The sequence below is a fragment of the Bos taurus genome, unplaced genomic scaffold (assembly GCF_002263795.3).
Source record: "Bos taurus isolate L1 Dominette 01449 registration number 42190680 breed Hereford unplaced genomic scaffold, ARS-UCD2.0 Leftover_ScbfJmS_2095, whole genome shotgun sequence".
Lineage (NCBI taxonomy): Eukaryota > Metazoa > Chordata > Mammalia > Artiodactyla > Bovidae > Bos > Bos taurus.
The window spans coordinates 16,969-44,938 of NW_020191180.1; the positions used below are offsets into that span (position 1 = coordinate 16,969).

General features: G+C 40.4%; 2 pseudogenes; both read left to right on the top strand.

Annotated features, from left to right (window-relative positions):
- The first annotated feature begins 6,409 nt into the window (after positions 1–6,409).
- On the top strand, positions 6,410–7,648 carry LOC786581 (olfactory receptor 10AG1-like; annotated as a pseudogene).
- An 18,007-nt stretch (positions 7,649–25,655) lies between these two features.
- On the top strand, positions 25,656–26,691 carry LOC786619 (olfactory receptor 10AG1-like; annotated as a pseudogene).
- Positions 26,692–27,970: the final 1,279 nt, after the last annotated feature.

Below are 27,970 nucleotides of genomic sequence, written 5' to 3' on the forward strand. Positions count from 1 at the left end.
TATTCTGTGGCTTCCCAGGTGGCGCTAGTGGTAAAGAATCCATCTGCCAGTACAGGAGACCTAAAAGATGCAGGTCCAATCCCTGGGTCGGAAAGATCCCGATAGTCTGTGAGCTTGAGGAATCAGTCCATTTCATCTTATTGACAATTTTATACACACAGAGTTATTAAAAGCATCTTTATTAACCTTTAATAATAATATAGATTTCAATGTGCCAACTCTCATTCTTTGGTTTAATAACTGGATAGTCTTTTTCATTGTCTATTTTAAAAAAAATCATATCTACTTTATAAAATTTACAAAGTATCAGCTTTTTTACTCGATTGCCCTCTCTATTTTTTTTTTTTTTTTAGTTTTGTGACTTCTACTCTTTTGTTTTCTTCCTTCTGTTTGATTTGGATTTATTTTACTATGACTTTTTAAAATTTATTGTGGTGAAATTTAATTTATTGACTTAAGATGTATGTTAATGTTCTAAGGTGTTCAGTACTATAATATTTATTTAAGTACTGCTTTGGCCTGCATCTCATAGATTGTGATGTTACATTTATATTAAGTAAAAATGTAGATCAATAAGAGGAAGACCCACAGATACTTGAAAGTTACATAAACATATAACATCATCAATAGTGATTGCTTTCAATGCATGGGACAAAATATTTCTAAAATGTAGTTCTAACCCTCTTTCCATTATTCTTATACAAGTCTGTTTATTCCTGCTTACGTGTGTGCATGCTTAGTCGTCTCTGGACACTTTGACTGTAGCCCCAGGCTCTGCCTTTCAGCTCGTACACCTGAAAAGGAATAAGTGTGTGTTCCCCTTCCCCTCACTCCCCTTTCTATAGTCCAGGAGACGGTGAGGCTACTGGTTAGTGTGAATGTGGAGATGGAAATTCATGTTGAACATGATCTAACTGTCCCAAATTCTTCTAGATTCTTACTTTTGAAATTGTTAATGACAAAGACAATTCTCTTCAAGACATTGTTCATTTACATCTTTTTTAGAAACATCTTTATTTTAAGCATCAGTAATATGCAATCATAAATTTCTGATTTTACAATGCTCCCATTTCTTAATAATCACAAAATATAAAGCAGAGGTAGAAAATTTTAAGGAATACAATGGACAGATATTGATTTTGCTGTCGTACCAAACTCCTCCAGTGGCAGACAGAAAGTTTAGTTTAATTAAGAAGTGACATGGGGAATAAGCTGATCCAACCCACTCCAGTGTTCTTGCCTGGAGAATCCCAGGGACAGGGGAGCCGATAGGCGCTGTCTATGGGGTCACACAAAGCTGGACACGAAAGTGACTTAGCAGCAGCAGCAGCAGCAAGGGTAAAGAATATTTTCTATTTAAAAGCACTATTTTTTATGACAGGAAATATATTATAGACTGTGGTTAGCCTCTGTTCCAAATAAATGTAAATTGCCTAATGCCAAAACAAAAAGGTCTCACTTTTTTCTGTCTTTTAACTCTATCTGTAAAGGTAAGCATTGCATTTAGCTTCAATTCGAAAAGGTAAGCATGAATCATTTTTCCAATAGCAAATTTAGCTTTACAAATATCTATGTATATTTAGCATCAGCAAAAAAGGCATTCATTTCAGAAGAATTAAAAATAGATCCTTTCTCCTTACTGTTAATTAATTAGAAAACCCTGATTCAGATAATCTTTTTACTTTTCTCGTTCTCATCATTAATTATCAAGTGTGAAATTACAGAGTACTGTGTAATACACATGTGCGCTCAGTCGCTTCAGTCTTCTGAGTCTCTGGGAACCTATGCACTGTAGCCTACCAGGCTCCTCTGTCCATGGCATTCTCCAGGCAAGAGTACTGGAGTGGGCTGCCATGCCCTGCTCCAGGAGATCTTTCTGTCCCAGGGATCGAACCCACCTCTCTCATCTCTTACATTCCAGGCAGATTCTTTACCACTGAGCCACCAGGAAATGTCTTGTAATATATCTGGCCAATATATCAAAGATTACAACCTCATTATCATTATCATCAGTCATCTTAAGTATTAAGATTTATTAAGTAATTACTACAGAGTAAGCATATATTTAAGTAGTTTGCATGTAGCATTAAATCAGGATATATCACAAAAAATTTTTTTAAATTATTTAACTAAGTTGTATGATAGTAAAAAAAGTTATTAAAATGTGTTCTCATCCAATACCAAGGGAATCATTTGTTTGTTAAAATTAAATTCTATGGCAAATGAATGAGAAAACATTAAAGTAATATTGGCATGTTTTCCTTTTATCCAAAAGGAAGCAGGCTCTGAACTGCATTCACCAATTTTAGGTTTCCATTTCCTATTTCAAATTGATTTCATAAACTTGCTCTAAACAGTATTAAATGCATTGTGATATAGCTGATTTACAGGATATCATAATCTCTACATTAAAGAAAATTGTCATTTCAGTGGAAATACCAGAACAATAAACATGAATTATTTGAGGGAAAAAAAAGTGGCTCTATTTAGCTGAATTGACTATGCCAAAGCCTTTGACTGTGTGGATCACAATAAACTGTGGGAAATCCTGAAAGAGATGGGAATACCAGACCACCTGACCTGCCTCTTGAGAAATTTGTATGCAGGTCAGGAAGCAACAGTTAGAACTGGACATGGAACAACAGACTGGTTCCAAATAGGAAAAGGAGTACGTCAAGGCTGTATATTGTCACCCTGTTTATTAACTTATATGCAGAGTACATCATGAGAAACACTGGACTGGAAGAAACACAAGCTGGAATCAAGATTGCCGGGAGAAAGTACCAATAACCTCAGATATGCAGATGACACCACCCTTATGGCAGAAAGTGAAGAGGAACTCAAAAGCCTCTCGATGAAAGTGAAAGTGGAGAGTGAAAAAGCTGGCTTAAAGCTCAACATTCAGAAAACGAAGATCATGGCCTCCAGTCCCACCACTTCAGGGGAAATAGATGGGGAAACAGTGGAAACAATGTCAGACTTTATTTTTGGGGGCTCCAAAATCACTGCAGATGGTGACTGCAGCCATGAATTAAAAGACACTTACTCCTTGGAAGGAAAGTTATGACCAACCTAGATAGCATATTCAAAAGCAGAGACATTACTTTGCCAACAAAGGTCCATCTAGTCAAGGTTATGGTTTTTCCTGTGGTCACGTATGGATGTGAGAGTTGGACTGTGAAGAAGGCTGAGCGCCGAAGAATTGATGCTTTTGAACTGTGGTGCTGGAGAAGACTCTTGAGAGTCCCTTGGATTGCAAAAGAGATCCCACCAGTGCATTCTGAAGGAGATCAGCCCTGGGATTTCTTTGGAAGGAATGATGCTAAAGCTGAAACTCCAGTACTTTGGCCACCTTATGCAAAGAGTTGACTCATTGGAAAAGACTCTGATGCTGGGAGGGATTGGGGGCAGGAGGAGAAGGGGATGACAGAGGATGAGATGGCTGGATGGCATCACTGACTCGATGGACGTGAGTCTGAGTGAACTCTGGGAGTTGGTGCTGGACAGGGAGGCCTGGCGTGCTGCGATTCATGGGGTCACAGAGTTGGACAGGACTGAGCGACTGATCTGATCTGATCTGATATAGTGATTTTCTCTTTGAGTTGTATAAAGAGAAGCATTGACAGTTTTTAGAAGTCAGAGAAACCAACAAATATGTCACAAAGATTTGAGGAAATCTTTGAACCTGAGATTGAGTTTTAGAATATAAGTACAGTTTGTATAGAATTTGAATAATTATAGTATTTTTACTTTAGAAATGGTTTATACTGACAATTCCATTTACTGTTCATAAAAAGTTTCCATTTGACAAATAAAAAGTTGAAACAAAAAATATTTCAGTAAATGTGGAACACTCCATTCTTGATATTAAGTTTTGCTTTCTTACTTTTTCGGGCTTTTCCTTGACATCTTAGTTTCAGTATGCTTTTCAAATGTACTATTCTACCTGAACAGCAAGGAATAATTTACAAAGGGGATTAAAAAATGAGAGAAAACCTTACATACATAAACAGCAGATACAATAAAAAGAATAAAGCAGATGACAGTTTCTGCGGGAAATGGGTGGCTCATCAAATGTAGGTGCATGCTGCTTGCTGAAAAGATTGATGATTCATTCAATAAGCAGTTTTAATCAGTATCCAAGTACTAGACTCTCCATTGATTTAAGTATGTGAATAAAATTTGGTAAAGGTGTTGGGACAAGGTATTGAAAAAAGGAGGCATGATTGCATAGACTCATGTATAATGCATCTGTCAGCCACTAGCTTCTGACCATTTAAAAGACTCATTCCTAGCAGTTTTGCATTTCTAACAGTCACATTTTTTATTGAGAGAATTGTATAATAATGGAAAAGTTTGAATATCTTTAGTACTGTAATGTGTAGTTTAGGATATTGTAGATGGTACATATATAAATATTATATGGCTTCCCTGATGGCTCGGACAATTAAGAATCTGCCTCCCACGCAGAAGACCTGGATTTGACCCCTGGGTGGGAAAAATCCCCTGGAGAAGGGAATGGCAACCCACTCCAGTATTCTTGCTTTTGCATGGACTATTGGTTTTACCCCATGTTTGTCTACATTTTTGCAGCAGAAATCTTGACTTTTGTCCTCACTTAATACCCTTAGAATATGTAGTTAGTTGTGTATCTTATTTTCAGTGATTTATTTTCTATTGGCTTTCAAATAAGTTAACATATAATATGAAAATACATGTATAACATGCTGAAAACAATGAAGCAATTTGCTACTTCTGCAAGAATGAGTAAAAAGAGTATAATTTCTAAATATACATACACACATGCATGCCCCATGAAAAGTATGTTTGATCTCTAACAGGAAAGAGAGGAAGGAGAGATTTACATTTTCACTGGGAATCCATGTTTATACTTTGGAAGTGAAGTGAAAATCTCTCAGTGTGTCTGGCTCTTTGTGACCCCATGGACTATACAGTCCATGGAATTCTCCAGGCCAGAATACTGGAGTGGGTAGCCTTTCCCTTCTCCAGGGGATCTTCCCCACCTAGGCATCAAACCCAGGTCTCCTGCATTGTGGGCAGATTCTTTACCAGCTAAGTCACAAGGGAAGCCCAAGAATACTGGAGTGGGTAGCGTATACCTTCTCCAGCGGATCTTCCCAACCCAGGGATCAAACCACGGTCTCCTGCATTGCAGGCAGATTCTTTACCAGCTGAGCTATCAGGGAAGCCCAAAATAACCTCCGCCTGAACAGGACTTGAGCCCTGGACCCTCAGACTAAAAGCCTGATGCTCTACTGACTGAGCTATTTGGACTCTTATACCTTGGGGGAAATTCCAAAGAAGCAGTCAAATTGATTCATCTTTATGTATTCTAGAAGTTACTGAATCACACTTAGTGGAAGAAATGTACCAAGTATTGCCCAAAAAGATCTACAGGAAAAACAAAAGAAGCTAGTAATATAGTTAAAATAATAAGAAAAATGCAAAAAAGATGGAAAATCTCAACCTATTGCATTCACATGCGTGACTAACACAAACACATCCAAAAAAGAAAGAATGAATAAGTTGAATGGGATCATCAGTAAAACAGCAATATTGAGGATGTGGGTAATTTAGGAAGATCTCACAGATGAGTTGTGGGTGGTGTCTCTTTCATGCAGTAAATGAGTGAGAGGTGAACATTCTGGCTAGAACTGCTTTCGTGAACGTAAACCTGGATGTACTTGCCTCTTACGTCTAGAGTGTTCCTGGGCCAAAAGAACAGCTTAAAATTCCTTTTCTCTCAACTGAGAAATCTGAATAGAACTTATCACTACTAATTTATGGACTTTACACTGAAATACACATGTTTGAAAACTAGTAACATCCCATTATATTATATAGTCAGCTCATCAATTTTATTTATAAGAAAAAAATGAAATATGTAGAATGTCAGTGCCAAACAAGACTTTGGAAATACCACAGGGAAACCAACACTTTAAAAATTAAATATATTCATCCCTAAAACTATCTTAAGTCACTTACAATATATTTCACCATGCAATCAAATTAACTTTCAATTGATAATAATTAAACACAGAATTGAGAGGTGAAGAGAAAAACACAGGCTGTAAGAGCAAAATCACTAATATAAATGAATTTAACTCAAATTTTTGCGTTTTTGAGCATTCAGGTGAAGAGCAAAATTATAATCACCTATCTTCAGAAAAAGTGATAATTCACGGCAGAAAATAAAGATTAAATGGATAACTTTTCTTACAAATTGATTTAATAATAATGAAAAATGTAATCCACAACCTGTTAGACACCTAGCAGTTATAGGTTTGTTTTCTAATGGAATTGGAAAAATGAATGGTGTACCATCGTTTATATATATAAGGAAACAAAAGCCAAAGAAAGTGAAATAACAGTACCTTTGATTGAATCATTCCCACAGATGAAATATGAAGAGATGGAAGCAGAAGACAACATGTCCACAGTGATGCAATTTGTACTCCTGGGGTTTTCTGACCTTCCAAACCTTCAAGGGCCATTATTTGGGGTGTTCTCCATCATTTACATCATTATCTTAACTGGAAATAGTCTCATAATAATACTAACTAGGCTTGACCCTGTGAAGAAGGCAATGGCACCCCACTCAAGTACTCTTGCCTGGAAAATCCCATGGACGGAGGAGCCTGGTGGGCTGCAGTCCATGAGGTCGCTAAGAGTCAGACACGACTGAGCAACTTCACTTTCACTTTTCACTTTCATGCATTGGAGAAGGAAATGGCAACCCACTCCAGTGTTCTTGCCTGGAGAATCCCAGGGACCGGGGAGCCTGGTGGGTTGCTGTCTATGGGGTCGCACAGAGTCAGACACGACTAAGCAACTTAGCACACTTAGCAGCAGGCTTGACCCTGCACTGCACAAACCCATGTATTTCTTCCTGGCAAATCTTCCTTCTTGGAAATCTGTTACGTGTCCATCACTCTCCCTAGGATTCTGGTGAACCTTTGGACTCAGAACAGAAGCATTTCTGTGCTGGACTGTGCTGCCCAAATGTGCTTCTTCCTTATCCTCGGAGCCACTGAGTGCTTCCTCCTGGCGGTGATGGCCTATGACCGCTGTGTGGCCATCTGTAGCCCTCTGCACTATCCCCGGTCATGACCCCAAAGGTGTGCCTCCAGCTGGCTGTGGGCTCCTGGGTCAGTGGAATCCCAGTGCAGATAGGGCAAATGTGCCGGATCTTCTCTCTGCATTTCTGTCATTTGAACGAGATTAGCCACTTCTTCTGTGACATCCTCCCATTCTGAAGCTGGCCTGTGGAGACACTTTTGCACATGAGCTCTCAGTCTATGCAGTAGCTCTGTTATTTGCTGCCATCCCTTTTTTATTGATCCTTGCCTCCTATAGCCAAATCATTTCCACTACTCTGAGGTCACCAACAGCCAGAGGACAGGCTAAAGCCTTCTCTACGTGCTCTTCTCACCTGTTGGTTGTGGTGTTATTCTTTGGATCTGCTGCCATTACCTACTCAAGACCAAAATCCAGTCATTCTGCAGGAACTGACAGAGTCCTCTCTCTGTTCCACACCATAGTGACTCCGATGTTCAATCCCATGATATACAGCCTTCAGAACAAGGATGTGGTTACAACGCTGAGAAAATTATTACTTAAAAAATAATGTGATGATTTTAATTATAAATGTTTTAACTGTTTGCTAAACAGTTAACAGAGAAACGTTTTCAGCTTCTATCTTCCCTCTTTAAGGAGTTAGGCACTTCTATTCTCAGCTGCACTTATGAATACTTTAGAAAACTAACCCACAATTTACTGGGCTTGGATATATACCAGATAAATGAGTCGTCAATCCTCCATGCCTAAAGAATAATCCTGCCTCATGAATTACATAGTAATTTACATATTAAAAAAGCTAAAACAAAATTGAATCAGTTAGGGTTTTTGGCTTAACTATACTGGGAAGTATATGTTTCTTTATCTAAATAATTATTTCTATCTCCACATTTGCATTTGTTGGCATTCTTTGATTCTATAGCACAGAAAATGACTACTGGCAGTTGAAAATTGGATGTTTGAAGGAGGGATCGAATGAGTGAATGGGTAAATGAACATTGCTGGTGCCAACATCAGACTGCTAGCAAAAAATCTAGATTTTTCAGAGGACCAGTAATATTGGGAGCATATTTGCTTATCCACTATAAACTCACGTGAAATTACTCCAATCATAAAACCCAAAGAATAGCATTCATAGACTTTGTTCTCTTCCTAAGTGCATGATAAAAGAGTACCTTCCTACTCATCTTAACTGGTTTACTTTGCACATATTTGCATGTTCTGCTTAGCAAATTTGATCCAAAATAATTTGCTTTGCCTTGTTTCATCTGTTACATAACTGCATTCTGACAGCTAAATCTATGTCAATTTGAATTTTTAAAAGAAAATATATATAGATATAAAAGTGAAGAAAAGTTTTAGAAGTTATTTTCAGAATTACCCACAGTCCATACAATTGCATCACATTAGTGTGTCTGGACTAACCTCCCATGTCTTTATCTCTTTTAAATCATTGACTGATATAATGAAGGAAAGTGAGCTTATCTCACTAGGATTATTAACGCCCATCTTCCCAATTCTATCCTCATATCAGCAACATTAAGAGATGATTTGTTGTAGCTGTCCCTGAGAACTTCTGCTACAGTTCTTTTGACAATTATTTCATTCTCTAGTTTTAGTTTTAATTATAACCTAACTGTCTTTCCTAAAGGAGATCAGTCCTGGGTGTTCATTGGAAGAACTGACGCTAAAGCTGAAACTCCAATACTTTGGCAACCTCATGAAAAGAGTTGACTCATTGGAAAAGACCCTGATGCTGGGAGGGATTGCGGGCAGGAGGAGAAGGGGACGACAGAGGATGAGATGGTTGGATGGCATCACCAACTCAATGGACATGAGTCTGAGTGAACTCCGGGAGTTGGTGATGGACAGGGAGGCCTGGTGTGCTGCGATTTATGGGGTCACAAAGAGCCGAACACGACTGAGCGACTGAACTGAACTGAACTGAACTGTCTTTATCCTGGGATGTACTATCATATGGTGTATCAGAGAGTAATTTATGGAAGTTAATGGTTCAATCAAATGAAGACCACATAAGCCAGTCATGCTATTTCATTGGGAGATTGTGATAGATATCTCTCCAGGTGAGATGAACTAGAATCCCTGGAAACAAGTACACTACATTACTTGACAAAATGGACTTTATAGATATGATTAATATCATGAATCATTGAGATGGGGGAGATTATTCAGGTAGAACCAATCTGATCACATAAGCCTTGAAAACAAGAAGAGAAATAAAAGCAGTATTCAAAAGATAGGTTATCACAGATGGAGCAGAGAAAAGGAGGGCTCATTTTGTCATTGTTGGCTCCAACGTCTGTTGGGGCAAAGAGTAAGGACTGTCCTGATCTCTAGAGAGTGAGCATGGCATTTGGTGGTCTGCCAGCAAAGAATCAGTCCTCTGTCCGACAACCTCAAGGAAGAAAATTCTGCCAATAATTTAATTGAACAAGAAAGATGGAATACTCACTAGAGCATAAAAAAAGAATGTGACCCTCCCAACACTTTTGACCTATCATCTACAGAACTCTAAAATAATAAATTTTAAGGCACTTAGTTTGTGGTAATTTACTAAAACTGCAAGAGACAACTAATACACAGAAAATAATATAAGAGATGGTGTAGACCTGCTCAGGATATACAAATTCAAAACTTCAATCTCATAACCAATTTAGCTGTACTATGTGGATTTGAAATATTCAATTTCTCAGCCTCTATTCCAGCTGAGTATGAAGCAATGACTCAATTTTGGCTAATAACATGAAGATAGGTGCCAGCAAGTGTTCAGTCTTTTGTTTCCACTACTTTCATCCTTAGTGTTAGTCACTCAGTCATGCCTAACTCTTTGTGACCCATGGACTGCAGCCCACCAGGCTCCTCTGTCCATGGGATTTTCTAGGCAAGGATACTGGAGTAGGTTGCCATTTCCTTCTCCGTCTTTCATCCTTGGAATGGTGCAGAAGTCATATCTTAGAATGGGAAAGCAGGAAAGCACAAGTAACCTGACACTCCAATGTCTTTATTTTTAAAGTATAAGACTAGTCAGACCACCCCACCAGAAGTGCTCTGTGAAGTAATCTCACAGACTTAAATAAAATTCTAAAGGAGAATATATCTGCATACATATTAATGTTTCACAATGGTAGGTGGTAGTAGGTAGTACCTCTTTTGTGTCTGTTCATCTGGTGAAAAGCTGTACTGAGGCAGGAAATGTTTCTCAGGAATGTAGATTTTGGTGCTTTTTTATTTTTATTTTTTTAATTGGAGGATTATTGCTTTACAATGTTGTATTGATTTCTGCCACACAACAAGGTGGATCAACCCTAAGGATACATATGTCCCCTTTGTCTTGAACCTCCCTCCTATTCTCCACCCCATCTCACTTCTCTAGGTTGTCATAGAGTACTGGGCTGAGCTGTGTTATACAGCGACTTCCCATTAGATCTGCTTTGCACATGGTAATGTAAATGATTCAGTGCTACTCTCAATTTTCCCCACTCTCTCCTTCCCCTGCTGTGTTCACAAGTCTCTTCTCCATGTCTGCCTCTCCAATCCTGCCCTGCAAATAGATTCACCAGTACAAATTTTCTAGAGTCCATTTTATTTGCATTAATATACAATAGTTGTTTTTCTCTTTCTTACTTACTTCACTCTATATAGCATGCTTTAGATTCATCCACCTAATTAGAACTGACACAAATTCATTACTTTCTATGACTGAGTAATATTCCATTATATATAGGTACCACTACTTCTTTATCCATTCAGCTGTCAGTGTACATCTAGGTTGCTCCAATGTCCTGGCTATTGTCAATAGTGCTGCATATTTCTTTGAATTATGGTTTTCTCAGGGAATATACCCAGGAGTAGGATTGCTGGGTCTTATGGAAGTTTTCATGGGGATGGTTTTGATCACCACCTCCTTTACAACATTACAGACCTCCATTTATAGTTCTTCAGGCACTCTGTCAGATCTAATCCCTTGAATTGATTTGTCACTTCCACTGTACAATCATAAAGGATTTGATTTAGGTCATACCTGAATGGCCTTGTGGTTTCCCCTACTTTCTTCAGTTTAAGTCTGAATTTTGCAATAAAGAGTTCATGATCTGAGCCACAATCAGCTCCCAATCTTGTTTCTGCTGACTATATACAGCATCTCCACCTTTGGCTGCAAAGAATATAATCAATCTGATTTTGGTATTGACCATCTGGTTATGTCCATGTGTAGCATCATCTCTTGTGTTGTTGGAAGAGGGTGTTTGCTATGACCGTTGCATTCTCTTGGCAAAACTCTGTTAGACTCAGCCCTGCTTCATTTTGTACTCAAAGGCCAAACTTACCTGTTACTCCAGGTATCTCTTGACTTCCTACTTTTGCATTCCAGTCCCCTATGATGAAAAGGACATATATTGGGTGTGTTAGTTCTAGAAAGTCTTGGAGGTCATAATAGAACCATTCAATTTCAGCTTCTTTGGCATTAGTGGTTGGACCATAGCCTTGGATTACTGTGATATTGAATGGTTTGCCTTGGAAACAAACAGAGATCTGTCATTTTTGAGAGTGCACCTAAGTACTGCATTTCAGACTCTTTTGTTGACTATGAGGGCTACTCCATTTCTTCTAAGGGATTCTTGTCCACAGTAATAGATATAATGATCATCTGAATTAAATTTACCCATTCTCATCCATTTTAGTTCACTGACTCCTAAAATGTCAATGTTCACTCTTGCCATCTCCTGTTTGACCACTTCTAATTTACCTTGGTTCATGGACCTAACATTCCAGGTTCCTATGCAGTGTTGTTCTTTACAGCATCGGACTTTACTTTTACCACCAGACACATCCACAGCTGTGTGTTGTCTCCACTTTGGCTCAGCCTCTTCATTCCTTCTGGAGCTATTTCTTCACTCTTTGGTAGCATGTTGGGCACCTACCAACCTGGAAAATTCATCAAAAAGTGTCATATCTTTTTTCCTTTCCATACTGTTCATGGGGTTCTCAAGGCAAGAATGCTGAAGTGGTTTCCATTCCCTTCTCCAGTGGACCACACTTTGTCAGAACTCTCCACCATTACCTGTCCATTTTAGGTGGCCCTACAGGGCATGGATCATAGTTTCACTAAGTGAGAAAAGGCTGTGGTCCATGTAATAAGTTTGGTTAGTTTTCTGTGATTGTGGTTTTCATTCTGTCTTCCCTCTGATGGATAAGGGTAAGAGGCTTGTGGAAACTTCTTGCTGGGAGGTACTGGCAGTGGGGAAATCTGGATCTTGCTCTGATGGGTGGGGCCGTGCTTAGTTCAGTTCAGTTCAGTCGCTTAGTCATGTCCAACTCTTTGCGACCCCATGAATCCCAGCACGCCAGGCCTCCCTGTCCATCACCAACTTCTGGAGTTCACTGAGACTCACATCCATCAAGTCAGTGATGCCATCCAGCCATCTCATCCTCTGTCGTCCCCTTCTCCTCCTGCCCCCAATCCCTCCCAGCATCAGAGTCTTTTCCAATGAGTCAACTCCTCGCATGAGGTGGCCAAACTACTGGAGTTTCAGCTTTAGCATCATTCCTTCCAAAGAAATCCCAGGGCTGATCTCCTTCAGAATGGACTGGTTGGATCCCCTTGCAGCCCAAGGGACTCTCAAGAGTCTTCTCCAACACCACAGTTCAAAAGCATCAATTCTTTGGCGCTCAGCCTTCTTCACAGTCCAACTCTCACATCCATACATGACCACACGAAAAACTATAGCTTTGACTAGACGGACGTTTGTTGGCAAAGTAATGTCTCTGCTTTTGAATATGCTATCTAGGTTGGTCATAACTTTCCTTCCAAGGAGTAAGCGTCTTTTAATTTCATGGCTGCAGTCACCATCTGCAGTGATTTTAGAGCCCCGCCCCCCCCCCCCCCCCCCAAAAAAAAAGTCTGACACTGGGCCAGGCTCAGTAAATCTTTAATCCATGTTTCTACTGATGGGTGGGGCTGTGTTCCAAGCCTCCCTGTAGTTTGGCCTATGGTAGGGGTAATGACGGTAATGGCGACCTTCAAAAGGACTTAGGCCAGTATTCCACAGCTCCCAATGATTGTTGTATTCAATATTCATTGGAGGGATGGAAACTGAAGCTGAAGTTCCAATACTTTAGCCACCTGATGTGAAGATCTGACTCATTAGAAAAGACCCTGTTGCTGGGAAAGATTGAAGTCAGGAGGAGGGATGACAGAAGACAAGATGGTTGGATGGCATCACTGACTCAATGGACATGAGCTTGAGCAAGCTCCATGAGATGGTGAAGGATAGAGTAGCCTGGCGTGCTGCAGTCCATGGGGTCTCAAAGAGTTGGACGTGACTGAGTGACTGAACAACAGCATTGTAGTTTTATTACTAGTTTTTTTTTTTTTTTTTTAATTCTCCGTACTGTTCTCCATAGTGGCTATATCAACGTGCATTCCTACCAACTGTGCAACAGTGTTCCCTTTTCTCCACATCCTCTCCAGCATTTATTGTTTGTAGACTTTAATGATGATCATGTGTGTATTGTGGCTGAGTACTTCGGGTGTTTCAAGGATGCTTTGCTTTGGTATGCATGTACTCAACACACTTTCATCTGATATATGAACTTCTTGGGATATGGACTGCTGAGGATACAGACACATTTCACTATTATTTTGTAATATTTTCATATGCTCCCAGTGTCAATGGGAGATTAGCAAGAAAGGTCTAACTTTAGAAAGATCTATCAATCTATTGATATTTTAAAGAAAAGTGTTGCATGTTCCTGTTACTTTGTTTTTCATAAATATAACTTTTTACAGACATTTGATGATCTAAAAGCATTTTATTTTTTGGGCAAATACCATATTTTTAAAATAATATTTAACTTTGTCATCAACATTGTTCTGCTGTTACATGATCTTTGATATTAAAAATCATTGTTAAATCTGTAGGCTTTGCAGATTCCTTAAAACTTGGCTCACAGCAAGTATGACACTTTGACAATTATTTGAAATAGGATCCCAAAGTAGGGAAAACTAGTTCAAGAGCTTGTGATTAATAGTAGCTACATCAGTACTGATACGTGATTATTTCAATGTCTTTCCTTTGAACAATCAATGACTCATAATAAGTTCCTATAACTAAAATTGTGTTATTAAGATTAAGTCTGCTAAATATGTAAAAAGGGACTCATAAGGAGAAAATAAGTTGTCTTCTTGTCTCAACAAAACATGAATGTAAAACTGAGGTGTGGAAGTATTTGTGAATCACATATTCAAAAAAGTGAAATATATATAGATAATACAAAAACTCCCAAAGACCAGTAGCAAAAGCAGAAGCAACCTAATCAACAAATGTACAAAACTCTTTGATAGATACTTTACTAAAAGGATACACAGAATTAAATAATAACATAAAACTTGCTCACCATCTTCAGCATTAGCATTTGCATTTTGAAATGCAAATTAAAATTAAAGTAAAATTATGATACACATGTACTTTAATGGCTAGAATTAAAATAAAATAAAAAAAATCACAAAATAATATAACAAAATTTGTAGGTAAATATATAAACCTTGAACAGTGATATCATTCCATGTATGGACATAATGTTTCTAAAATACATTTTTCATCTTTCTAATCATTAATCTTTATAAAGTATAGCAGCAATCTGAATAAAAATTATGAATGCTGAATTTGCAGACACTATATTGAAATACAATCATAAGGGATTTGATTTAGGTCATACCTGAATGGTCTGGTGGTTTTCCCTACTTTCTTCAATTTAAGTCTGAATTTGGCAATAAGGAGTTCATGGTCTGAGCCACAGTCAGCTCCTGGTCTTGTTTTTGCTGACTGTATAGAGCTTCTCCATCTTTGGCTGCAAAGAATATAATCAATCTGATTTTGGTGTTGACAATCTGGTGATGTCCATGTATAGAGTCTTCTCTTGTGTTGTTGGAAGAGGGTGTTTGTTATGACCAGTGCGTTTTCTTGGCAAACTCTATTAGTCTTTGCCCTGCTTCATTGCGTATTCCAAGGCCAATTTTGCCTGTTACTCCAGGTGTTTCTTGACTTCCTACTTTTGCCTTCCAGTCGCCTATAATGCAAAGGACATCTTTTTTGGGTGTTAGTTCTAAAAGGTCTTGTAGGTCTTCATAGAACCATTCAACTTCAGCTTCTTCAGCATTACTGGTTGGGGCATAGACTTGGATTACTGTAATATTGAATGGTTTGCCTTGGAAATGAACAGAGATCATTCTGTCGTTTTTGAGATTGCATCCAAGTACTGCATTTCAGACTCTTTTGTTGACCATGATGGATACTCCATTTCTTCTGAGGGATTCATGCTCGCAGTAGTAGATAATAATGGTCATCTGAGTTAAATTCACCCATTCCAGACCATTTCAGTTCACTGATTCCTAGAATGTCGACATTCACTCTTGCCATCTCTTGTTTGACCACTTCCCAATTTACCTTGATTCATGGACCTAACATTCCAGGTTCCTATGCAATATTGCTCTTTACAGCATCGGACCTTACTTCTATCACCAGTCACATCCACAGCTGGGTATTGTTTTTGCTTTGGCTCCATCCCTTCATTCTTTCTGGAGTTATTTCTCCACTGATCTCCAGGAGCATATTGGGCACCTACGGACCTGGGGAGTTCCTCTTTCAATATCCTATCATTTTGCCTTTTCATACTGTTCATGGGTTCTCAAGGCAAGAATACTGAAGTGGTTTGCCATCCCCTTCTCCAGTGGACCACATTCTTTCAGATCTCTCCACCATGACCTGCCCATCTTGGGTTGCCCCTCAGGCATGGCTTAGTTTCATTGAGTTAGACAAGACTGTGGTCCTAGTGTGATTAGATTGACTAGTTTTCTGTGAGTATGGTTTCAGTGTGTTTGCACTCTGATGCTCTCTTGCAACATCTACCATTTTACTTGGGTTTTTCTTACCTTGGGCGTGGGGTATCTCTTCACAGCTGCTCCAGCAAAGCACAGCCATTGCTCCTTACCTTGGACGACGGGTATCTCCTCACCACCACCCTTCCTGAAGGGCCTAGATCTGATAGATAGAGTGCCTGATGAACTATGGAATGAGGTTTGTGACATTGTACAGGAGACAGGGATCAAGACCGTTCCCATAGAAAAGAAATGCAAAAAAGCAAAATGGCTGTCTGGGGAGGCCTTACAAATAGCTGTGAAAAGAAGAGAAGCGAAAAGCAAAGGAGAAAAGGAAAGATATAAACATCTGAATGCAGAGTTCCAAAGAATAGCAAGAAGAGATAAGAAAGCCTTCTTCAGCGATCAATGCAAAGAAATAGAGGAAAACAGAATGGGAAAGACTAGAGACGTCTTCAAGAAAAGCTGGGATATCAAAGGAACATTTCATGCAAAGGTGGGCTTGATAAAGAACAGAAATGGTATGGACCTACAGAAGCAGAAGATATTAAGAAGAGATGGCAAGAATACACAGAAGAACTGTACAAAAAAGATCTTCACAATCAAGATAATCACGATGGTGTGATCACTGACCTAGAGTCAGACATCCTGGAATGTGAAGTCAAGTGGGCCTTAGAAAGCATCACTACGAACAAAGCTAGTGGAGGTGATAAAATTCCAGTTGAGCTATTTCAAATCCTGAAAGATGATGCTGTGAAAGTGCTGCACTCAATATGCCAGCACATTTGGAAAACTCAGCAGTGGCCACAGGACTGGAAAAGGACAGTTTCATTCCAATCCCAAAGAAAGGCAATGCCAAAGAATGCTCAAACTACCACACAATTGTACTCATCTCACACGCTAGTAAAGTAATGCTAGTAAAGTAATTGCTGAAGCCAGGCTTCAGCAATATGTGAACTGTGAACTTCCTGATGTTCAAGCTGGTTTTAGAAAAGGCAGAGGAACCAGAGATCAAATTGCCAACATCTGCTGGTTCATGGAAAAAGCAAGAGAGTTCCAGAAAAACATCTATTTCTGCTTTATTGACTATGCCAAAGCCTTTGACTGTGTGGATCACAATAATCTGTGGAAAATTCAGAAAGAGATGGGACTACCAGACCACCTGACCTGCCTCTTGAGAAATTTGTATGCAGGTCAGGAAACAACAGTTAGAATTGGACATGGAACAACAGACTGGTTCCAAATAGGAAAAGGAGTACGTCAAGGCTGTATATTGTCACCCTGTTTATTTAACTTATATGCAGAGTACATCATGAGAAACGCTGGACTGGAAGAAACACAAGCTGAAATCAAGATGGCTGGGAGAAATATCAATAACCTCAGGTATAGTTGACACCACCCTTATGGCAGAAAGTGAAGAGGAACTCAAAAGCCTCTTGATGAAAGTGAAAGTGGAGAGTGAAAAAGTTGACAAAGCTCAACATTCAGAAAACGAAGATCATGGCATCCAGTCCCATCACTTCATGGGAAATAGATGGGGAAACAGTGGAAACAGTGTCAGACTTTATTTTTCTGGGCTCCAAAATCACTACAGATGGTGACTGCAGCCATGAAATTAAAAGACGCTTACTCCTTGGAAGGAAAGTTATGACCAACCTAGATAGCATATTCAAAAGCAGAGACATTAGTTTGCCAACAAAGGTTCGTCTAGTCAAGGCTATGGCTTTTCCCGTGGTCATGTATGGATGTGAGAGTTGGACTGTGAAGAAGGCTGAGCGCCGAAGAATTGATGCTTTTGAACTGTGGTGTTGGAGAAGACTCTTGAGAGTCCCTTGGACTGCAAGGAGATCCAACCAGTCCATCCTAAAGGAGATCAGCCCTGGGATTTCTTTGGAAGGAATGATGCTAAAGCTGAAACTCCAGTACTTTGGCCACCTCATGCGAAGAGTTGACTCATTGGAAAAGACTCTGATGCTGGGAGGGATTGGGGGCAGGAGGAGAAGGGGACAACAGAGGATGAGATGGCTGGATGGCATCACTGACTCGATGGACGTGAATCTGAGTGAACTCCGGGAGTTGGTGCTGGACAGGGAGGCCTGGCATGCTGTGATTCATTGGGTCACAAAGAGTCGGGCATGACTGAGTGACTGGCCTGAACTGAAGGAATAATATAGTAAATGAACTTTATTAAAAAGATTTGCACCCTATTTACATAAAATCCTGTTTGTTAAAAATAACTTTTATGATGACTGAATCTGACAATATGAAAGAGGTTTTGGTATGTTTTCATTTTAATCTTTAGAAACTTCAATTAAGGAATTCAGTTCAATTCAGTTCAGTCGCTCAGTTGTGACTGACTCTTTGTGACCCCATGGACTGCAGCACACAAGGAATTAGACTCCTTGAGTCACCGGTTTTAGACTTTCATTTCCTATCTTCAATTTGATTTTACAAACTTGCTTTCAATAGCACCATGTACATTTTCATGATAGATAATGTACATGCTTATTATAATCCTCACACAGTGGAAAGACCAGAAAAGCAAACATAAGTTATTTGGATAAAAACAAAAGTGGCTACATAACCTGAACAATTTAGTGGCTCTTCTTTCTGAGTGGGGTAGTAGTGCTATCTAAAGGTTTCCGGAAGTTGGAAACCAACAGCGACATTGCAAGATTTGAGAAGAAAAATTTTGATGAGATTGAGTTTATAAAACTAAGTGTAACTTGGGTAGGATTTGAATAGTTTTAATATTTCTTACTTTAAATATGATTTTACATTGGTAATTCCTCTTAAGATTCATAAAATCTTGCTCCATTTGAAAAAGAAAAGCAAAGTTAAGAATAAAAAAATATTTCAGTAAATTAAGAACACTGTATTTTTGATTGCAAGGTCTGTTTTTTGACTTCTTCTGGCTATTTTTTGAACCTGAGTTTCAGTATGATTTTCAAATGTACCACCCTGTGTGAAAAAATGGAAGTGTTAGTAGCTCAGGGATGTCTGACTCTTTGTGACCCCATAGACTGTAACCCACCAGGCTCCTCTGTTTATGAAATTCTCCAGTCAAGAATACTGGACTGGGTATCCATTCCCTTCTCCAAGGGATCTTCTTGACCTAGGGATATTCAAATGTACTATCCTAGTTGAACAGAAAGGAATAATTTAGACAGAAGTCAAAAAAATGAGAGAAGACCTCATATAAAAAGAAGATACAATAAAAGAAAAAAAGAAACACTGACGGTAGTTTCTGAAGGCAGAGGTTAACTCGTCAAATGTAGGGCATGATGCATGCTGCTGCTGCTGCTGCTGCTGCTGCTAAGTCGCCTCAACCGTGTCTGACTCTGTGTGACCCCATAGACGGCAGCCCACCAGGCTCCCCCGTCCCTGGGATTCTCCAGGCAAGAACACTGGAGTGGGTTGCCATTTCCTTCTCCAATGCATGAAAGTGAAAAGTGAAAGTGAAGTCGCTCAGCGACCCCATGGACTGCAGCCTACCAGGCTCCTCCGTCCGTGGGAGTTTCCAGGCAAGAGTACTGGAGTGGATGCATACCGGACTGAAAAGATTGATGGCTCATTCAACAAGCGATTTTAATCAGCATCCAAGTATTACACTCTGCTGCTGCTGCTACACTCTACATTGAATTAAATAGGTGAATAAACATAGATAAAGGTGTCAGGATAAGGTAGTGAAAAAAAAAGGCACTGTTTCATAGTCTTATACACATAAAATCATATCTTAATAATGTCACCTATCAGACCCCTGTTTCTGATCACGTTAAAGACTCGGTCAAAGCGTTTTTTTTTTTTTTTTAATTTTTGCCGCCGGGCGGCGCCTCCATGGCAACCACGCGGAGACGCTGCAGAAGGGCGCCGGCAGACGATCAGGGCCCGGCGTCCCTCGCCGCGGGCGGGCGACCCCGGCCCAGGAGGGGACAACGGCGGTAACGCTGAGATCCTCAGCCCCGCACCGGCTTCCACCCGCCGCCCGTCCCGCGCCGACTTCCGGGACAGCGTGCGGAGTCACGTGTCGCCGCGCGCGCGCATGCGCCGAGGGCCGTCCAAAGCGTTTTTATATTTCTTAAAATCACATTTTCATTGGGAAAATTCTATAATAATAAGTGAAGTTTAAACACCTTCTGATCCTTAATATATATTATATGTAAAATATAAATATATATAAGTAGTCTGAAATATTGTAGCTGATAAAATAGATTCCTGTTCAGCTTTCCTTTTCCTAGGGAAAAGGAATTCCCCGGGGTGCTCAAGTGTTGGATGGACTGTTCCTTCTGCTCCTTATATGTGTCTACAGTTATGTAGCTGAAATGTTGACCCTCGTCCTCATTTAAAACTGTTAGAATATGGAGATAGGTGTGTCTCTTCTTTGCAGTGGCTTCGTCTCTGTGAACTTTCAAATTAGTAAACACATACCATGGAAGTTATGTATGATATACCGAAAACAATGATGTAACTTGCAACTTCTACAAGAGTGGGTGAAAAGAGTATAATTTCTAGACACACACTCTACACTTGAACTGTACTGGTCTAAAAAGATTGATGATTCTTTGAACAAGCAATTTTAATCAGTATCCAAGTACTACAGTCTACTCTGAATTAAATAAATAAATAAAACAGGAGGGTACAGGAGGTTGTTCTGAATTTTGGGTAGAAATCCTCGCTTACATCTTCGGGACTATTATAAAGAAACAATCAAGTTGACTCATTTTAATTTATTCAATAAATTAAGAAATTGCTTTTGTGAGAAAATATACTATATGCTCCATAGAAAGGTGTATAGAATATCACAAGAAGCTTAAAATCTAGCTACAGCAAAGGACAAGTACTTAATGAAGACGGGCAACCTCAGCTCAACATATTCACACTCACATAAACAAACATACACAAAAATGCAAAACAGAACAAAAAAACCACAAGAATGAATGAATTAAATGGGGCCAGCAGAACAACAGCAATTATCAAGGATGTGAGTAATTTAGGAAGATCTCAGAGATGAATTGTGGCTGATGTTTCTTTCATGCAGTAAGTGTGTGAGGGGTGAGCATTCTAGTTAGAACTCCTAGCTGGAACATAAGTGCCAGATGTACCTATTTCTTATCTCTTGGGTGTTCCTGGACAGAAAGATCAGCTTAATGATTCTTTTGTCTAAGTTAGAAAATCTGAATAAAAATTATGACTACTGGGACCTCCCTGGTGGTCCAATGATTAAGACTCCCTAATTCCACTGCAAGTGTCCAGATTTAACCCCTAGTCTGGGAACTAGAATCCCACATGCCCTGTGGCCAAACTAAAATAAATAAATGAATGAAAACAAATTATATATTAAAAAAACTATGACTGTTGCTTTTATACACATTACATTGAAATACACACTTAAAAAAATAGTATCCTACAATACTCAATGGTCAGCTCATTGATTTGGTTTTATAGTTAAAGAGCTAAATATGCATAACATCAAAGAAAAACAAGATTTGGAAATACCACTGGAAGATCATCATTTTAAAAATTAACTATCTTTATCCCCAAAACAACTTTAAGTGGCTTACAAAATATTTACAGGAACAATAAAATTAATTTTGAATTGATAATAATGGAAAACAGAATAGAGGTGAAAATAGCACATCAGTTGAAAACATGAAATTATTGCTACAATTGAACATAATTTTCAATTTGAATTTTTAAGTGTTCAGATGAATAGCAAAATTGCAATCACATGTTTTTAGAATCAAAGCAATAAAATAATATACTGTAGAGAAAACAGAGACTGAAGTTTTTTCTTACAGATAGGTTTTCAGTTCAGTTCAGTTCATTTCAGTTCAGTCGCTCAGTCGTGTCCGACTCTTTGCGACCCCTGAATCACAGCATGCCAGGCCTCCCTGTCCATCACCAACTCCCGGAGTTCATTCAAACTAATGTCCATCGAGTCAGTGATGCCATCTAGCCATCTCATCTTCTGTCGTCCCCTTCTCCTGCCCCTCAATCCCTCTCAGCATCAGAGTCTTTTCCAATGAGTCAACTCTTCCCATGAGGTGGCCAAAGTATTGGAGTTTCAGCTTTAGCATCATTCCTTCCAAAGAAATCCCAGGGCTGATCTCCTTCAGAATGGACTGGTTGGATCTCCTTGCAGTCCAAGGGACTCTCAAGAGTCTTATCCAACACCACAGTTCAAAAGCATCAATTCTTCGGCGCTCAGCTTTCTTCACAGTCCAGCTCTCACATCCATACATGACCACGGGAAAAACCATAGCCTTGACTACACGAATCTTTGTTGGCAAAATAATGTCTCTGCTTTTGAATATGCTATCTAGGTTGGTCATAACTTTCCTTCCAAGGAGTAAGCGTCTTTTAATTTCATGGCTGCAATCACCATCTGCAGTGATTTTGGAGCCCAGAAAAATAAAGTCTGACACTGTTTCCACTGTTTCCCCATCTATTTCCCATGAAGTGTTGGCACCAGATGCCATGATCTTCGTTTTCTGAATGTTGAGCTTTAAGCCAACTTTTTCACTCTCCTCTTTCACTCTCATCAAGAGGCTTTCTAGTTCCTCTTCACTTTCTGCCATAAGGGTGGTGTCAACTATATCTGAGGTTATTGATATTTCTCCCGGCAATCTTGATTCCAGTTTGTGCTTCTTCCAGCCCAGCGTTTCTCATGATGTACTCTTCATAGAAGTTAAATAAGCAGGGTGACAATATACAGCCTTGACGTACTCCTTTTCCTATTTGGAACCAGTCTGTTGTTCCATGTCCAGTTCTAACTGTTGCTTCCTGACCTGCATATAGGTTTCTCAAGAGGCAGGTCAGTTGGTCTGGTATTCCATCTCCTGAAGAATTTTCCATAGTTTATTGTGATCCACACAGTCAAAGGCTTTGGCATAGTCAATAAGGCAGCAGTAGATGTTTTTCTGGAACTCTCTTGCTTTTTCCATGATCCAGGGGATGTTGGCAATTTGATCTCTGGTTCCTCTGCCTTTTCTAAAACCAGTTTGAACATCTGGAAGTTCACAGTTCACGTATTGCTGAAGCTTGGCTTGGAGAATTTTGAGCATTACTTTACCAGCGTGTGAGATGAGTGCAATTGTGTGGTCGTTTGAGCATTCTTTGGCATTGCCTTTCCTTGGGATTGGAATGAAAACTGACCTTTTCCAGTCCTGTGGCCACTGCTGAGTTTTTCAAATGTACTGGCATATTGAGTGCAGCACTTTCACAGCGTCATCTTTGAGAATTTGAAATAACTCAACTGGAATTCCATCACCTCCACTAGCTTTGTTCGTAGTGATGCTTCCTAAGGCCCACTTGACTTCACATTCCAGGATGTCTGGCTCTAGGTCAGTGATCACACCATCGTGATTATCTGGGTCATGAAGATCTTTTTTGTACAGTTCTTCTGTGTATTCTTCCACCTCTTCTTAATGTCTTCTGCTTCTGTTAGGTCCATACCATTTCTATCCTTTATCGAGCCCATCTTTGCATGAAATGTTCCCTTGGTATCTCTAATTTTCTTGAAGAGATCTCTAGTCTTTCCCATTCTGTTGTTTTCCTCTATTTCTTTGCATTGATGGCCAGGGAAGGCTTTTTTATCTCTTCTTGCTATTCTTTGGAACTCTGCATTCAGATGCTTATATCTTTCCTTTTCTTCTTTGCTTTTTGCTTCTCTTCTTTTCACAGCTATTTGTAAGGCCTCCCCAGACAGCCATTTTGCTTTTTTGCATTTCTTTTCCATGGGGATGGTTTTGATCCCTGTGTCGTGTACAATGTCACGAACCTCATTCCATAGTTCATCAGGCACTCTGTCTATCAGATCTAGGCCCTTAAATCTATTTCTCACTTCCACTGTATAATCATAAATGATTTGATTTAGGTCATACCTGAATGATCTAGTGGTTTTTCCTACTTTCTTCAATTTAAGTCTGAATTTGGCAATAAGGAGTTCATGATCTGAGCCACAATCAGCTCCTGGTCTTTTTTTTTGCTGACTGTATAGAGCTTCTCCATCTTTGGCTGCAAAGAATATAATCAATCTGATTTCGGTGTTGACCATCTGGTGTTGTCCATGTGTAGAGTCTGCTCTTGTGTTGTTGGAATAGGGTGTTTGCTATGACCAGTGCGTTTTCTTGGCAAAACTCTATTAGCCTTTGTCCTGCTTCATTCCGTATTTCAAGGCCAAATTTGCCTGTTACACCAGGTGTTTCTTGACTTCCTACTTTTGCATTCCAGTCCCCTATAATGCAAAGGACATCTTTTTTGGGTGTTAGTTCTAAAAGGTCTTGTAGGTCTTCATAGAACCGTTCAACTTCAGCTTCTTCAGCGTTACTGGTTGGGGCATAGACTTGGATTACTGTGATATTGAATGGTTTGCCTTGGAAATGAACAGAGATCATTCTGTCAGTTTTGAGATTGCATCCAAGTACTGCATTTCGGACTCTTTCGTTGAGCATCATGGCTGCTGCTGCTGCTGCTGCTAAGCCACTTCAGTCGTGTCCGACGCTGTGTGACCCCACAGACAGCAGCCCAACAGGCTCCCCCATCCCTGGGATTCTTCAGGCAAGAACACTGGAGTGGGTATCATGATGGCTACTCCATTTCTACTACTCCATTTCTTCTCAGGGATTCCTGCCCACAGTAGCAGATACAATGGTCATCTGAGTTAAATTCACCCATTCCAGTCCATTTTAGTTCACTGATTCCTAGAATGTCGATGTTCACTCTTGCCATCTCCTGTTTGACCACTTCCAATTTGCCTTGATTCATGGACCTAACATTCCAGGTTCCTATGCAATATTGCTCTTTACAGCATCGGACCTTATTTCTATCACCAGTCACACCCACAACTGGGTGTTGTTTTTGCTTTGGCTCCATCCCTTCATTCTTTCTGGAGTTATTTCTCCACTGATCTCTAGTAGCATATTGGGCACCTACCGACCTGGGGAGTTCCTCTTTCAGTATCCTATCATTTTGCCTTTTCATACTGTTCATGGGGTTCTCAAGGCAAGAATACTGAAGTGGTTTGCCATTCCCTTCTCCAGTGGACCACATTCTTTCAGACCTCTCCACCATGACCCACCCATCTTGGGTTGCCCCACGGGCATGGCTTAGTTTCATTGAGTCAGACAAGGTTGTGGCCCGTGTGATTAGATTGACTAGTTTTCTGTGATTATGGTTTCAGTGTGTCTGCCCTCTGAAGCCCTCTCACAACACCTACCATCTTACTTGGGTTTCTCTCACCTTGGACGTGGGGTATCTCTTCACGGCTGCTCCAGCAAAGCGCAGCTGCTGCTCCTTACCTTGGACGAGGGGTATCTCCTCACCGCCGCCCCTCCTGACCTTGAACATGGAGTAGCTCCTCTCTGCTTTCCTGCACCTGTGCAGCCAGCGCTCCTTGGACGTGGGGTTGCTCCTCTCAGCCACCGCCCCTGGCCTTGGGCTGGGGGGTAGCTCCTCCCAATGGGTTTAATGATAGGTTAAACCAGATAGGTTTAATGATAAATAAAAGTATACTTCTCTGTACTTTTAGAGCACCTGGCATTATAAGTTTGGTTTTTATAAGGAAATGAAAAGTAAGAAGACATATAATCTAGTTTATACACAAAAAACAAGAGTCAGTAAAAATGAAATGACAGTGCCTCTGATTGAATCATTCCCACAGATGAAATATGAAGAGATGGAAGCGGAAGACAACATGTCCACAGTGATACAGTTTGCACTGCTGGGGTTTTCTGACCTTCCAAACCTCCAAGGGTTATTATTTGGGGGTGTTCTCCGTCATTTACATCATTATCTTAACTGGAAATAGTCTCATAATAATACTAACTAGGCTTGACCCTGCACTGCACAAACCCATGTATTTTTTCCTGGCAAATCTTTCCTCCTTGGAAATCTGTTACGTGTCCATCACTCTCCCTAGGATTCTGGTGAACCTTTGGACTCAGGACAGAAGCATTTCTGTGCTGGACTGTGCTGCCCAAATGTGCTTCTTCCTTATCCTCGGAGCCACTGAGTGCTTCCTCCTGGCGGTGATGGCCTATGACCGCTGTGTGGCCGTCTGTGGCCCTCTGCACTATCCCCTGGTCATGACCCCAAAGGTGTGCCTCCAGCTGGCTGTGGGCTCCTGGGTCAGTGGAATCCCAGTGCAGATAGGGCATATGTGCTGGATCTTCTCTCTGTGTTTCTGTCACTCGAAAGAGATTAGCCACTTCTTCTGTGACATTCCCCCCATTCTGAAGCTGGCCTGTGGAGACACTTTTGCACACGCGCTGTCAGTCTATGCAGTAGCTCTGTTGTTTGTTGCTGTACCTTTTATGTTGAACCTTGCCTCTTACAGCAAAATCATTTCCACTATTCTGAGGTTGCCAACAGCCAGAGGGCGAGCCAAAGCCTTCTCCACGTGTTCTCACCTGTTGGTTGTGCTTTTATTCTTTGGATCTGCTACCATTACCTAATTAAGGCCCAAATCCAGACATTCTGCAGGAACTGACAGACTCCTCTCTCTGTTCTACACCATAATGACGCCGATGTTCAATCCCATGATATACAGCCTTCGGAACAAGGATGTGATTGCAGCATTGAGAAAATTGTTACTTAAAAAAGTAGTGTGATGAGTTTATTTTAAAATGCTTTAAATACTGGCCACAGGGTTATCAGAGAAATTTTTAAAGATCTCTACATTTCCCAGTTTAAAAGTTAACCACTTCTTTTTATACTATATTTTCCAGTTCAGTTCAGTTCAGTCGCTCAGTCATGTCTGACTCTTTGTGACCCCATGGACTGCAGCATGCCAGGCCTCCCTGTCCATCACCAATTCTTGGAGTTTGCTCAAACTCATGTCCATTGAGTCAATGATGCCATCCAACTATCTCATTCTCTGTCGTCCCCTTCTCCTCCTGCCTTAAATCTTTCCCAGGATGAGGGCCTTTTCAAATGAGTCAGCTCTTAGCATCAGGTGGCCAAAGTATTGGAGTTTCAGCTTCAGCATCAGTCCTTCCAATGAATATTCAGGGCTGATTTCCTTTAGGATGGACTGGTTGGATCTCCTTGCAGTCCAAGGGACTCTCAGGAGTCTTCTCCAGCACCACACAGATCAGCCTTAATTATTCCTGTATCCCCTCCATCCCCGCCACGTCCTGTCCCTCCAGGTCATCACCTGAGACTGGGCTCCCTGTGCAGTACAGCAACTTCCCACCAGCTATCCATCTCATGCCTGATTGTGTATGTATGTTGATGCTACTTTCTCCATTCATCTCACTCTCTCCCTCCCCCACGGTGTAAGTCCATTTCCTACATCTGAGCTGTGTGATTCCTGCCTGCTCCTCTGCTTGACAATTGCCAGCTGAGCTGTGTGATTCCTGCCTGCTCCTCTGCTTGATTATTGCCAGCTGAGCAGCATGATTCGTCACTGTTGAGCTCCATGATTATTTTCTACTGACTGCGTGATTCGTGCCTGCTCACCTCTTTGATTATTGTCTCCTGAGGTCCCTGTTCGGGCGCCACCTGCCAGGGACCAGCCCCAGCTGATCCAGGGTATTCGAAGGAGAGACGGCCTAGGCGACTATTTATATGCTAGTTAGAGATATAAAGAATAATAGAATGAGGATCGCTCAGTAGGAAAATTCAGTGGAGAAAAGAGACCGAGTAAATTGGTTTACGCGGGAGACCAATTAAACTTCAAGACAAGAAGTTTGCACCACTTACGTAGGCCGCAGGCACCCTCTCGAAGAGCGGAAGGTGCCTCACTCTAGACACCTTCTCGAGTGGGTCTTAGAAGCCCAGGCATAATTATTAAGCGTGGTGGGTTCCGGGCTCCAGTTGGAGACTCAGCTGGAAGTAAAGGGAAGGATGACGTGGGGAGACCAAGCGTTGGTGAGCAAGGTCCGTAGCTTTATTTTCAACAGTGGTTTTTATACCCTAAGTTACACATAAAGGATAATAGGGGATGCAAAGTCAGCAGTCTTTGATTCTTATCAA